The sequence below is a fragment of the Lissotriton helveticus genome, chromosome 9 (assembly GCF_964261635.1).
Source record: "Lissotriton helveticus chromosome 9, aLisHel1.1, whole genome shotgun sequence".
Lineage (NCBI taxonomy): Eukaryota > Metazoa > Chordata > Amphibia > Caudata > Salamandridae > Lissotriton > Lissotriton helveticus.
The window spans coordinates 153,727,742-153,741,966 of record NC_136070.1 but is presented as its reverse complement, the minus strand read 5'-3'; the positions used below and the strand labels follow the sequence as shown (position 1 = coordinate 153,741,966).

The following is a 14,225-nucleotide window of genomic DNA, read 5'->3' as shown; positions in this document are numbered from 1 at the left end:
ACTATTAAAATGTTGTTTCAGTAGATTTGTACATGTCACAGCAGCTGCCTTAGCAGAATCAAACAAATTATACTAGTTCAGGTGGTGGCCATGAGAAGTTCAAAGTTATAGAATTATGAGAGACATTTGAGATGTTTATTCTTGCAAATGTTTCGCTATGTTAAATTCTGATTGGTTTATTTTGTGGGGACTGTGTACAGCTGTATTGAATGTATGAAATCCGTTGTTCAGAACCCTTTTGGCTCTATTTGGATGTGAAAGACACCCCTTTTACAACTGACCTTAGGAGGCGAATCCATGCTGGATTGCTCTCCCATTTTATACTCTGTATTTGGCTGACCTGAACTTTATTGAGTTCCCTGGTTGATTCTGTACATTAATTCAGCTTTGCACTCTGGTTTATTCATTCATTCATTTGACTATATTAATTCATTTCTGTACGACTAATGATCAGAAAGTAAACGTTTAAGATTTAGCCTTTCTCTGTCTGTTGCTCTTGTAGGACCACATGGGTTCTACGTGTTTTATATGAATTTACCATTTAGAAGTGTTTAAAGAGACACAAGTCCAGCAAGGAGCACCAAAATCCACTGAGGGATAAACACCACTCCCGGTCCATCAGTCGTGCAAGTGAACGGGGTCAGCGCGACTTCAGGAATCAAACCTCAGACAATGGGTTCAAACACAGATCCTTGCAGTAAACAGATCAGTCCACTGAGTCATGCTCTGGATACACAGGTAGGGGCAGAAAAGCACTGCTCTCAACAAGACTGGTGACCACAGGTACCAGATACGTGAAAACTTTGCTGGGTTTTACCTATCTGAAATGGCAAATATATTGCAATACTCAGTGCTTTAAAATGGCAGATACTCGGGCCTACTTTTTGAGACCCCTTGCGCCTCCGGAACGTCATTTTTTAGAGACGTTCTAGAAGCCTGCATGACATTTATCAGGCAGCACTATGCCACTTTTTTGGGCTTAATGCTGCCTGATAAATATCAGTCCCTTGAACGCAGTGTTCTGCGTTAAAGGAGCGTGCAATGGGTGTTGCTGGGGGAGTTCCCAGCAACATCCATGGCCTTTTGACACTGCCCCAGATTTACGAGAAATCGTAAATCTGAGGCAGTGCCAAAAGCTTACACCTCCTAAGGGAAGTACAACGAGGAGAAATATCTTTATTTCTCCTCGTTTTTCCTTTTTCTATTTGTGCTGCATTCTGCAGCACACATAGAAAGAGAAAAAAGCCTCTTGTGATTATTTTTGTACAGAAAGATTTCCCTTCCTGTACAAAAACAATCATCCCCGCAACGCAGGCACCCTTGCACCATGGTGCAAAGGTGCCTGCATTGGCGTACGGCAGCCCATTGGAGCAGGTGAAAAGGACAGGAAAGCGCCATATCACATAGATACGGAGCATTCCTGCCCTTTTCTTTTGACGTAGGGAAGTGCAGTAGGAAGGCCTACGGCGCTATCGTACGACAAAACCTTATAAATGAGGCCCCTAGTATTTGCACTTCAAGTTCTCAGCGCTGGTGCAATGCTTTTAATAGGAAAGTACCTGTGCTTTCTGGTAGCAAACAGGTACTTGGTTAGTGAGTATCTGAGCTTTTTAGGTTTCCATTCAAAGCACTGGCAATACTCCAAGTATAAGGGGCTCTGAGAAATCATGCTTCTGATTTAAATTCCGCTTTTTGTTATGTGGTGGTTTCTTTAGCTCTAAAATGTTTTCATATTGTTCATTCTCTCTAAGGGGAGATAAACTCATTAGGTTGTTATTGATATGACCATCAGACATTCATTTTTGTTTCCATTCTCTGTGCCCACTCATGTTTGGTCAGTGGCCTCACTGCACGCTACTAGACATGCCCATTCTTGCTCAGCGCCGCCGGAGAGCATTAATTAGCAAAAGCATTGTGTGGGAAAATGGACGCTCTAAACAGCCGCAGTCATTTCCCTTGACAGCCACAAATCATGAGCGTCATATCTCTGTGACCTTGACTCTCATCATTTGTGGAGGTCGGCGCGGCCACGGAACCTGATGACTTTTTAAAAAACAGTGCACACAACTGTATGGAAGCTTATATTCTTCGATAGAAATGTAATCACTTCAGAAAAGCGGTGCTGATTATTCCTAGAGCTGCAGATGGCCGCCATGAGTCACTCGGTTAACAACCTCCCGTCAGGAGTAATGTTCTCTACCTACTTTTAGAAGTGGTGGGTGTGGAACATTTGGACATGGCAGGATGTTGATCAGGGTTTCAGAATAAGTGAGGACACTTATAGAAACTTACAGTATGCACATTAAGTATTGCAGAGCTGGATTTTATGGGTGCAGTGTACCCATCACACGTAACACTGATCCAACAAAGACTGCAGGCAGCTAATCTTTCAGGCAGCAGCATTGTTTAATCTAAAATGGATGGTGGATGTTAGTTAACAAAGACGGAACTCTTGTGGCTCCTAATAAACTCAGTAGAGCTATGACAAAATGAATAGAGTGTATTGCAGTGAAGACTGCTTTAGAATGTTGAGTTTGCAGTAGAGTTTGCAGTTATACGCAGATGAATAAAGATGTGTGATACCAAGCACCATGTGTGGCATAGTCATTGTTGGGTACTCCGGCTGAGAAGACGCTAGAAATGGGGATGAGATAGGGGATAAGTAATCCAAAGATTGACAGTGCTCTCTCAGGAGGTTTGCCATGGTCCAAGCAAACTTCTCGTGTGTGCCACGTGTGCTGTCATCGAAGTACGGAATCAACACTGATTGCATGTGGAGTCAAAGCTCAGTACCAGGCCACTGTGAAGCAATTGAAAAACAAGAGCATTTACAAAGATTCTACACATCGTTGGTAGAGAACCTGTTGGTCAGGCTATAGATGAAGGTACTGCACTACTACACAACATAGAGCTATACGTGGTATGGAGTGACAACGGTGCAATTACAAGTGCCGCAAAGCAGAGAAAAACCTGGTGTCAAAAAGTACAAAGCGACAGACAAGTGCAAGATAATGCTGTGATTATAAGTGTTACAAGGCAGAGATAAACCAGGTATAATCAGGTGCATAGAGAGGCCTGAAGCAAAGCGGCCTAGATGCAAGAAACAGTTGTCTGCTTACCAGAAGTAATTAAAAAGAGTCTTCATGCAGCAGCACTGGGCAAATCTGCCCAAGGAGAAGTGCCTGGGTTGTGCAAACAAAGTCTCCCATACCTGAAGAGGCATGCCACCAAAGCCGCAGAGTGGAGCTCAGAACAACTCCACAGGTCTTTGAAGAGTGAAAGTCAGTGAGTTTTTGGAATAGTGACAGGTTGTTGTTCCGATCAAGACCATGAAGAAAGTCCTGTTTCCAGTTTGCATCAAGGATGACCCAAAGGCTTGTACGTCACAAGGTCTCAGAGGGAATGAGTTAGAAACTGGCCATAATGCATGCTCCCATAGTAAAATGGGAGGTGCGGTTCATCCCTGCACCCCATGGCAGGCACCCCAAGCTGCCTGCTATGGGGTCCAGGGATCAACAGGGGGGCACCATAGGTGCCACCTCGGCCTCCAACTGGAGGCCGTGCACCCAAGGGGGGCTTTCTGGGGTCCCAAAACATGCTTTCTGAGATGTTTTCCATGTCAAACAGGCCAACATTGAAAGCATGTCGGAAACCGTCATCGTAATCTCAAGGGTGGAAAGGTCCACCCTTGAGAATACTACCCAGCGTCCGACTGGTGGACGGGCTCTCTGAGCCAGTGAGAAGCCAGGCGGAATCACCGGCAGGTTTCCTTTCAGACCACCTCCATCGTAATGAGGCAGTCGGAAAGGAAACAGAACGGCCCATTACGATGCAGCTGTAAAGGCTCCGACCATAAGCAGCAGAGGGACCCACCCCTGGGTGTGGTAGAGGAGGGTGTCCGCGGGTGTCCATGCACAGAGAGACAAAAGCTTGGCTCAGAGGATGACTTTCAATAGATCGCAGCGAGGTAGCTGCTCTGCTACTTACAAAACCCTGACCCAGAATCAGGTTGTCCACGAATGATTTAGCACCGGGTGCCCCACGAACATGTGGTGCACTAAGGGCGATGGAGGCGGACCCCTTCCATCCGCGCTACGGTCCCGAAGTGAGCGGCTCTATGCACCGGCCCCCCGAGAGAGGCCCGCTATCCCAGGCCAACCAAGGCTCCACAGCACTGCGGTATCGTTACGGTTTAGGGGGTATTCTGACTTAGAGGCGTTCAGTCATGATTCCACAAATGGTAGCTATGTACCATCGGCTCCTCAGCCAAGCACACACACTAAATGTCTGAACCTGTGGTTCCTTTTGTACTGAACAGAATTACTATTGCAACAACACATCATCAGTAGGGTAAAACTAACCTGTCTCACGACGGTCTAAACCCAGCTCACGTTCCCTATTAGTTCCCTATTCCGATTATAGGAAGAGCTGACATCGAAGGATCAAAAAGCGACGTCGCTATGAATGCTTGGCTGCCACAAGCAAGTAATCCCTGTGGCAGTGCTTAATTTCTAAAATATGAAGTGCAGGTGCTAAACATTTTTTGGGAGGCCACACCCTCTTCCAGTGGCCCCACCCTCTTCTAGCAGTGGCTCCCCCCACTTACTTTAGTTGATTCACCCACATCCTCAACTGGTACTGCTGACTCAAGTACTAGAAAACTAGCACATGGTGGCAAAGATTAATTTAGTCGACCTTGGACAGTTGAAATATGGGAGCTTCCATGCAAGATGGTGGCTGACATGAAGCAGCATAACAGTAGCAAGCATTGGGTGTTCTACTGTCCCTATCCCAAAAGGAATGTAGGAGAGCCAATGTTGAAAAGGAGATGTATTTTTACTTTTTTAGGTCAGGATTGCATGCCATTCCTACTTGGAAGGTCTATCTCCCTTGTTTCACAGAATGTCAGCACTTCATGTGGATCTCCGTTGAGCAGCTCGCTGCTCAATAAACACTATGGTTCCCCTTGGGTTTGCACCTCAATTTAAGACCATTCTAGTCAGCTGGTCTTTTGTCCTATATGATGTGGAAAGCCAAGTATGTTGCAGTTAACTGAATGAAGTCAAATGGAGTATTGGTGTTCTCAGCATGCGGTCAATGCTTGCAAGCACGAGCAGGGTTCAACAAATCAACATGCACATCTGAATTGCTTAGAAAATGACAGAGATGGAAGAACCAAAAAATAATTAAATACAGAAAGTATTCGATTAAAAAAAGTGTGCGTCCATGCGCTAGAGACGGAGGAGGAAGGAAGTGGAAAGTGATTGAACAAGAACATTAGAAAAAGGAAGGAGAGCAGTGCAAATCCAAATTCAAATAATTAAACAAACATATGCCATTTAGTTTGACTATTAGTGTTATTATCAGTCTATAATATAGCTTTAAAAAAGAGACATTGCACTTAGTACTATTGTGCTTGGAGGACCTGAGCTCCCTTTCCTCCCTTCTTGTGTGAGGCACTCCCTTTTCACAGCGTCTTTCAGTCATCATTTTGAAAGACATCCAGGAAAGCATTGTGACTAGGCCTCCGAATTCAAAATAGTGCAAACCACCTTCCAAAGCATATGTGTTGGCGGAGGCAGCCTTAGAGCACGTGGTTCGGAGCTTTGCATGTGTTCAATGCATGAAGCTGCTGTTCACTGGTCTGCGAGAGATGCACGTACCTGAGAGCATTTTGCATGTGGATGAGAGATGATAATGTGTTTTAGCGACTGTAGCATAGAGCTTTGACCAGGAACATGCACAGTGCAGGCATGTGGTGGTTTCACGCTCCTGCTTCATAGTGCAGACATGCTCTGCTTCCAGCAGCTGCCGGCATGACACACACCTCCCGCAGAGCAACAAAATAAACTCATCCGGACCACATGCCTGACTGCGCTGATGCTGTTGGTCTGGTCAGCTCCCCAGGGCGGGACACCTCTCACAGACACAGCAACTCCTAGTCACAGCCTGGCCCACCGACCCCCCATGCCTGGGCGCGCAAAAGTGATATGTGATGCAGTGTGCCGCAGTGCTTAATTTGTAAAACAGTAAGTGCTGGTGCACAAAGTTTTGCTCAAATCCTGTAGGTGGCAGAATGAATATTGGGGATGCCGCATAGCAATGTTACTTATTCTTGATTACACATCATGCCTATTTCATCCAGCACCTGTCACCCCTTTCCCTTAACTCATGCATGTTCTTTTTTTGTTACTGCTTTCTTCCTGTGTCACTGTTTTTTTCATATTTCTCTTCCTCTTTCTTTCCTGTTTTTATGTTTTCATCTCTCTGCTTTGGGTGAAAGTCTGATTAAGAAAAATATGTAACAGTCCCAAAAAATAGGTGCTGGTGGGCCCCACCTGCACCAGCCAGTTCAAATCAAGCGCTGAGACAGCATATTTAATATACCTTTCTGTCGCGGCCACGGTCACCAACTTCCCAACCAGGTTTAGGCTCCACACTCCCCAATACTTATATTCATACACACTCAGAATGTGCCAGCGCTCATAGGGTTACAACTGCTGCATAGTACCAGAAATGGAAGGGCACTGTGAGGAATGACTGTCCCAACAGGATGTGAGAGGCTCCAGCGCACATGCAGTTTATTTATTTATTTGCAGGCTCAGTTGCCTGCAAATAAATTATCATAATTACTCAGTCTTGCTTTCAATCTGCAGCAGCTGCCTGGTGTTCTGGAGAGCACCAAAATAGTCTGCACATGGAAGCCTCTTCACTCAACTCTGGAAGAAAAGTGAAGAAGTGTCCTGATTAAGTGCACCCCAGAAGCCCCGACTGAATGCACGCCTAGCATCCAGTGCTGTGCTGCCAACATAGTGAGGTCAGCAAGAGGCTGTGCCTGCTGCATCGATCACGCATGAGCCAAGCAGTTCCCAGCTCCTACTGGTCTATTCTATTGTCTTGTGATTGCGGCGGCCCGGATCCTCACCAACACCCCGGCCAGAGCTTCAGCCAAACCTGCTCTGAAGCTCCTCCACTGGCTCCCAGTGAGGGAACGTGTGATTTTCAAAGTCCTTTGCCTAGCGCATAAGCTACTGCAGAATCAAGGCCCTCCTATTCTTAGGAAATTCATAAAGCCCTACAAAGCCTCCAGATCCCTTCGATCAGACACTGAATCCCTTATCATCCTGCCCAGATTCAAGAAAGCCCGCTCGGGTGGAAGACGTTTCTCGGTCCATACTGCACGCCTCTGGAATGCTCTTCCCCGAGACCTGAGAAAAGAACCCAATTACCTACGATTCAGGAAACGGCTCAAAGCCCATCTGTTTCCGTAATTTTTAACCCTCCCCTTCTGAATCTTGTCCTCCCCCCTCTCCGACGCCGAACCCACAGAAGTAGGGATCTTCAGCGCTGGGATACCTTAGGGTGACTACGCGCTCTATAAATTTTTTTTAATAATAATAATAATAATAATTGCTGAACTGCTTAATGGACGGACATGGAAGCACTTCAGCAATCAAAAGAAAATAGAACACGCCACAAGGTTGTTGATAAAACCAACAGGAGGTGTGAAATGCTTGGCTCATGCGTTCACACTAAATATAATAATATAATTAAATCTAAGATTATTTTAACTCACCTGACCTCGATGGATCAGAGTCTTCCGGGGCCAAGCTTTGTTCCTGTGCCAGCTATTCCACATGGATGTGGCAGCCATCCTGCTGGGAGAAAACCCCTTTGAAGGGTGGCTGACTGTTTGGCAGCGTGGATGCTGGCTGGCCCTTCTTATTTCACCAGCGCTGTTCGTGTGTCAGTGTCACTGTCCTCAAAACCGTCTGTTTTTTTTGCTTTGCACTGCAGCATGATAGTAGCAGCTGCAGTAGGTCCAGGGGCAGGAGCCCCGTGGTCTCCAGAGTGGGAGCCTCTAAGTCTAAGCAGCCTTGTCCGGACAGTCACAGCAGGGCCTCATAATGAGAGGCTCAGGCGGCGGTGCGAGGAGTGGGGGCTTTCAAAACGAAACTTACAAACATAACTTCCGCCCGCTCGCACCGCCCAGTTAATTACTCAATTTTCTGTCTTGGGCGGCCTGGGGAGCAAATAAACAATGTTGTCACTTGCCGTGGTACTGCAGTGAGAGCACAAAAGGTCGAAATAATTATGTATGGCAGGCCGGCTTCAGCTGAATTCAGTTCAGTGCGTGCAAGGCTAGAGCTGTTTAAAAAGTAAAGCACCAACTTGGTAACTTTTCTGACACCTCCTGCTTGAAACCCAAAAAGTCAGAAGGATCGTGAGGCCCCACTTTCACGGTCTATATTCATACTGAAAATCGAGATCAAGCAAGCTTTTGCCCTTCTGCTCCGTGGGAGGTTTCTGTCCTCCCTGAGCTCGCCTTAGGACACCTGCGTTATCGTTTGACAGGTGTACCGCCCCAGTCAAACTCCCCACCTGCCACTGTCCCTGGAGCAGGTCGTGCCCGGTGGGCCCCGGGCGCTTGGAGCCAGAAGCGAGAGCCCAACGTCGGCTTGCCCCGTCTCACTGGGTAAGTGAAAAAACAATAAGAGTAGTGGTATTTCACCTGCGGCCGAGGGCCTCCTACTTATCCTACACCTCTCATGTCTCTTCACAGTGCCAGACTAGAGTCAAGCTCATCCAGCCCTCTTTCCCCGCTGATTCTGCCAAACCTGTTCCCTTGGCTGTGATTTTGCTAGATAGTAGCTAGGGACAGTGGGAATCTCGTTCATCCATTCATGCTCGTCACTAATTAGATGACAAGGCTTTTGGCTGTCTGTACCACCGAGCGATGGCTCTTTCTGGGTTATTATGCTGCCCATCAGCGTCAAATCGGATTTGCTTCCTACAATACAACATTCGTTTGCTCCAGAGTACAGCCACACTGTAAGCTGTTCTCATTGGAACTGGGATCACGTATAGGCCAGAGATAGTACACCCTGCAGTACTATTCCAACAATATAAAAATTGTCTACAAACAGGCCTGTGAAATTAAGTCTTATTAGCAGGACATCAATAATTAATGCAATATGTAGTGATTATGTGTATGTAATTATTTTAGACCTATTCTTCATTCAAGATATTTCAATAATCATGATGTACACTTTGTATATAACTTATTATAAGCACACATCTATAAAAATGCGCATCTATAAATTGCACCTACATAAATTGTTCCAGCATGCCAGAGGCTGTTCACCTTGGGGACCTGCTGCGGATATGGGTATGGCCCGGTGCAAGATTTACACCATCTCCCCCAGATTTTCTAGGACCAGTGAGAGCTCACCGGACACCGCCGGAACCGCAACTCTTTCTCTTGGGGCAGACCCATTCCAAGGCGCCCTGCCCTTCACAAAGAAAAGAGAACTCTCCCCGGGGCTCCCGCCAGTTTCTCCGGGTTGGTTTACATTACCGCACTGGACGCCGCGAGAGCGCCCCACTCCGCCACTCTGGGTTCAGGGATCTGAACCCGACTCCCTTTCGATCGGCCAGGGGCAAAGGAGGCCATCTCCCGTCCCATCTCTTAGGACCGACTGACCCATGTTCAATTGCTGATCATATGGAACCCTTGTCCACTTCGGCCTTAAAAGTTCTCGTTTAAATATTTGCTACTACCACCAAGATCTGCACCTGCGGTGGCTCCACCCGGGCCCTCGCCCCAGGCTTCTATGCGTACCGCAGCGGCCCTCCTACTTGTCGCGGCTTAGCCCCCGTGGCTCTCAGCACCGGCAACGGCCCGGTATGGGCCAGAGATTCCAGCACCATCCATTTTCAGGGCTAGTTGATCCGGCAGGTGAGTTGTTACACACTCCTTAGCGGATTCCAACTTCCATGGCCACCGTCCTGCTGTCTATATCAACCAACACCTTTTCTGGGGTCTGATGAGCTTCAGCATTGGGCACCTTAACCCAGCGTTCGGTTCATCCCATAGCGCCAGTTCTGCTTATCAAAAGTGGCCCACTAGGCACACGCATTCCATGCCCGGCTCCATGCCAGCGAGCCAGGCTTCTTACCCATTTAAAGTTTAAGAATAGGTTGAGATCGTTTCAGCCCCAAGACCTCTTATCATTCGCTTTACCAGATAAAACTGGGGGCTCCGGGCACTAGCTATCCTGAGGGAAACTTCGGAGAGAACCAGCTACTAGATAGTTCGATTAATCTTTCTCCCCTATACCCAGGTCGGACAATTGATTTGCAGAATTGAGTTTCGCTCGGCCCTCCGACTCGCGCACGTGTTAGATTCCTTGGTCCGTGTTTTAAGACGGGTCGGGTAGGTAACCGACATCGCCGCTGATCACTGGCGGTACCCGGAGGAGGGCATGGAGTAGGTTGAATCTCCCTCGGCCCCACCGACATGCTGAAGCAGCTGCCAGGGGGGCTGTAACACCCTCGACCGGAACAGAAGCCTTCCCAGCCAACCCGGAACTGGTCGCGGTGCACCACCACAGAGGAAATGCGCCCTGCAGGGTGCCGGCCCCACTCAGGGGATCCGGAACTCCCGGGCAACCGACTTTCCAGCTGTGTTAAATCCTCCGGGTGGACAGCACGGACCCCACCCATTTACCTCTCGACGGTTTCTAGTCCTCTTGAACTCTCTCGGCAAAGTTTTTCTCAACTTTCCCATACGGTACTTGTTGGCTAGCCATCTCTCGCCTGTATTTAGCCTTAGATGGAGTTTACCACCCTCTTTGGGCTACTTTCTCAAGCAACCTGACTCTGAGAAGACACCCCGGGGGCTGCTACCGACCTAACACCGTCCACGGGTTGAGCCTCGATCAGGAGAACTTGGGCCCCCTGAGCAACGCCGGGGATTCAGTCTTCTGTATGCCACATTTTGTGCGCCCGCCGCCGCGCGGGGATTCGGCGCTGGGCTCGTCCCTCTACACTCACCATTACTGGGGGAATTCTGGTTAGTTTCTTTTCCTCAGCTTAGTAATATGCTTGAATTCAGTTGATCGCCACGTCTGATCTGAGGTCGTAGTTGGAAGAAAACCCCAAAGCATCAAGGGGTAGCCAGGGAAGGCCATCCCCCTGCCGGAGCAGGGGTCTGCCATCCCGGCAGCGCGCGCCCTCTTTCCCCAGATCCGATCTGGTGGGGTTTCATCCTCGCTGGGAAGCCGGCCGCGGAGGTGGGCGCCTGAGGCGTGTACGCGCGGGGAGCCAGTGGGATACCATAGACAACCACATGCAGCATGCTGCCAGGCGCCCTGGGTTTGGGCCGGTGCAGATCAGTCACCAGACCCCTTCTCAGGGCTAGGCGTGCCGGCGACGTACCTCCGTGGCAGGACCCGGTGAGGGACCCTATTAGGGCGATCGGGGGTCTGACCTTGTGGGGGGACAAAGGGAAGTGGAGCTAAGCCTGCGCCGGCCCTAGCAACGTCCCAGGAAAGCCCCGGGGCGATTGACAATCGAGCGACCCTCAGACAGGCGTAACCCTGGGGTGAATGTTTTGCCATTGTGCAACATTCCGTCCATCATCTTGTGTGTTTTGCTGTTCACCCTATGTGGGAAGGGTTTGCCCAGACATGGGTCCCGTGCTCACTAAGCCACTGGAGTCAAGCTATCCTGGCTGAAGAAGGCTGATAGCCAGAAACCGGTCCTCGGAAGCTTGTTTACGGTCCAGGGAAGGCATGGCTTGGCAGTTCGGGCTGGACTGTTCCCATGAGGCACAGGGTCAGACTGATTTGCATATAGCCATATCTGAACTGGGGTGGCAGAGTGGGCTAAAGAACGGTGATGGATTAAACCCAGATCTTTTGACTGGGTGTGAGTGTTTGATTGGTTCAGATGCTCCGTCCATTGCCACCCCCTTTTGTACGGCTTTTGGCCACCATAAGTGTGGCAGGGTATGCTCAGACGTGAGTCCCTTGCTCACTCTGCCACTGGATTCAAGCAAACCGGGCTGAAGACGTCTGCAATGCCAGAAACCGGTCCTCGGAAGCTTGTTTCCGGTCCAGGGAAGGCATGGCTTGGCAGTTCGGGCTGGACTGTTCCCATGAGGCACAGGGTCAGACTGATTTGCATATAGCCATATCTGAACTGGGGTGGCAGAGTGGGCTAAAGAACGGTGATGGATTAAACCCAGATCTTTTGACTGGGTGTGAGTGTTTGATTGGTTCAGATGCTCCGTCCATTGCCACCCCCTTTTGTACCGCGTTTGGCCACCATAAGTGTGGCAGGGTATGCTCAGACGTGAGTCCCTTGCTCACTTTGCCACTGGATTCAAGCAAGCCGGGCTGAAGACGGCTGCAATGCCAGAAACCGGTCCTCAGAAGCTTGTTTCCGGTCCAGGGAAGGCATGGCTTGGCAGTTCGGGCTGGACTGTTCCCATGAGGCACAGGGTCAGACTGATTTGCATATAGCCATATCTGAACTGGGGTGGCAGAGTGGGCTAAAGAACGGTGATGGATTAAACCCAGATCTTTTGACTGGGTGTGAGTGTTTGATTGGTTCAGATGCTCCGTCCATTGCCACCCCCTTTTGTACCGCTTTTGGCCACCATAAGTGTAGCAGGGTATGCTCAGATGTGAGTCCCTTGCTCACTTTGCCACTGGATTCAAGCAAGCCGGGCTGAAGACGGCTGCAATGCCAGAAACCGGTCCTCGGAAGCTTGTTTCCGGTCCAGGGAAGGCATGGCTTGTAAGCATGGGCGTAAAATCCGCTCCGCTCGCGGATTTTTCGGATTTTCGGCAAATTCGCAATCCGCGAACGCTCGCGAATTTGTCGAAAATCCGTGAATCCGCTCGCGGCGGATTTTTTGCTTGGTTGCGGTGCGCGGCGTGGTGCACGGCGTTCACTTTCCGTCATTTAGCGTTTGCCGAGTTGTTTTTCTTTGCGAGTGACGCGCCATTTTAGATCTTGCTGCGTGTTCCCGCGGGAGTTTGGCGCCCGCGAATACGTAATCGCGGCTTGCCACCTTGCACAGCACACCTCGCGAGAGTTCGCAATTGCGAACACGTAGTTGCGGCGGAAAGGAACAATCTCGCACTTGCGAAATAGAGATTTTGCAATTTCGCACAAGAAAATCACCAGCAAACAGGATAAACCTTCAGAAAATTATGATTTTTATCAGAATCACTCCTCAGGTTGACATTTGCATGGCCTTTTTTTTTGCAAGGAGTCCATTTTGGGGGGGGGGAGGAAGGAAGTGCCCCACAGTCTCCAACTTCCTGTTCCTGTCCAGCAGGCTCCTCCCAGTGCTTTGTCCATCTCCTGGTCACTTTCATTTGGATCTGGAGCTGGAAGGATTACTTTTTGTGGGTGCTGCTTGATATTTGGATTTGAGGCCTTTTTGACTGTCTTTGGATCACTTTTGGATTAGAAATCAACTTTCACAAGTAAGTTTGTTTGGGGCATTACAGTTGCTGCAAGTAAAATTTTGGAACTTTTTCAGAACATTAAATAAATTATATTGTGGGTAGCCACAGTATCCAGTAGGACCAGGGTTGGTTAGGGGTGCATGATACAACTGTTTTGTTGAATTTAAACACCATTGAGGCCATGGATGGGCTGGGATTGTGCTGACTTTTGTCCTTTTTTTGGGCCTGCTGGTGTGGCCCTTTGCCCAGGGGTGGTGAGTGTTGCATGGGCCTAGTCTTTCTGTGGGGTGTCTTCTTGAATTTAAACATAATTGAGGCCATGGATGGGCTGGGATTGTGCTTATTTTATTGTTTTTTGTCGTTTTTGGGGGGCTGCTGGTGTGGCCTTTTGCCCAGGGGTGGTGGTGGTGCATGGACTGAGTGTGCCTGTGGTGTGGTCTCACTCTCTTTAATGTAAACATCATGGATGGCATTGGATTGTGGTGATTTCTGGCTGTTTTTCTGTTTTTTGGGGGTGTACTGTTGATGTGGACTGGCCATGTGGGTGGTGGTGGTGGCCATCTTGAGTGCTGGCTGGTACAGGCAACATGTGCTTGGGGTGTAATGGGCCATTTTGAGGAGAGGCAGTGTCTGAGGCCTGCACTTATTTTGGCTACTTTTCATCCATTATGCCCAGGGGTAGTGAGTGTTGCATGGGCCTAGTGTTTCTGAGGGGTGTCTTCTTGAATTTAAACACCATTGAGGCCATGGATGGGCTGGGATTGTGCTGATTTTATAGTTTTTTGTCGTTTTTTTGGGCCTGCTGGTGTGGCCCTTTGCCCAGGGGTGGTGAGTGTTGCATGGGCCTAGTCTTTCTGTGGGGTGTCTTCTTGAATTTAAACATAATTGAGGCCATGGATGGGCTGGGATTGTGCTTATTTTATTGTTTTTTGTCGTTTTTGGGGGGCTGCTGGTGTGGCC

The 14,225-nt window shown here is 48.9% G+C and overlaps 1 pseudogene; it reads right to left on the bottom strand.

Moving 5' to 3' along the window:
• Positions 1-8,119: 8,119 nt before the first annotated feature.
• LOC144783683 (28S ribosomal RNA) lies at positions 8,120-10,924 on the bottom strand (annotated as a pseudogene).
• Between the last annotated feature and the right edge of the window lie 3,301 nt (positions 10,925-14,225).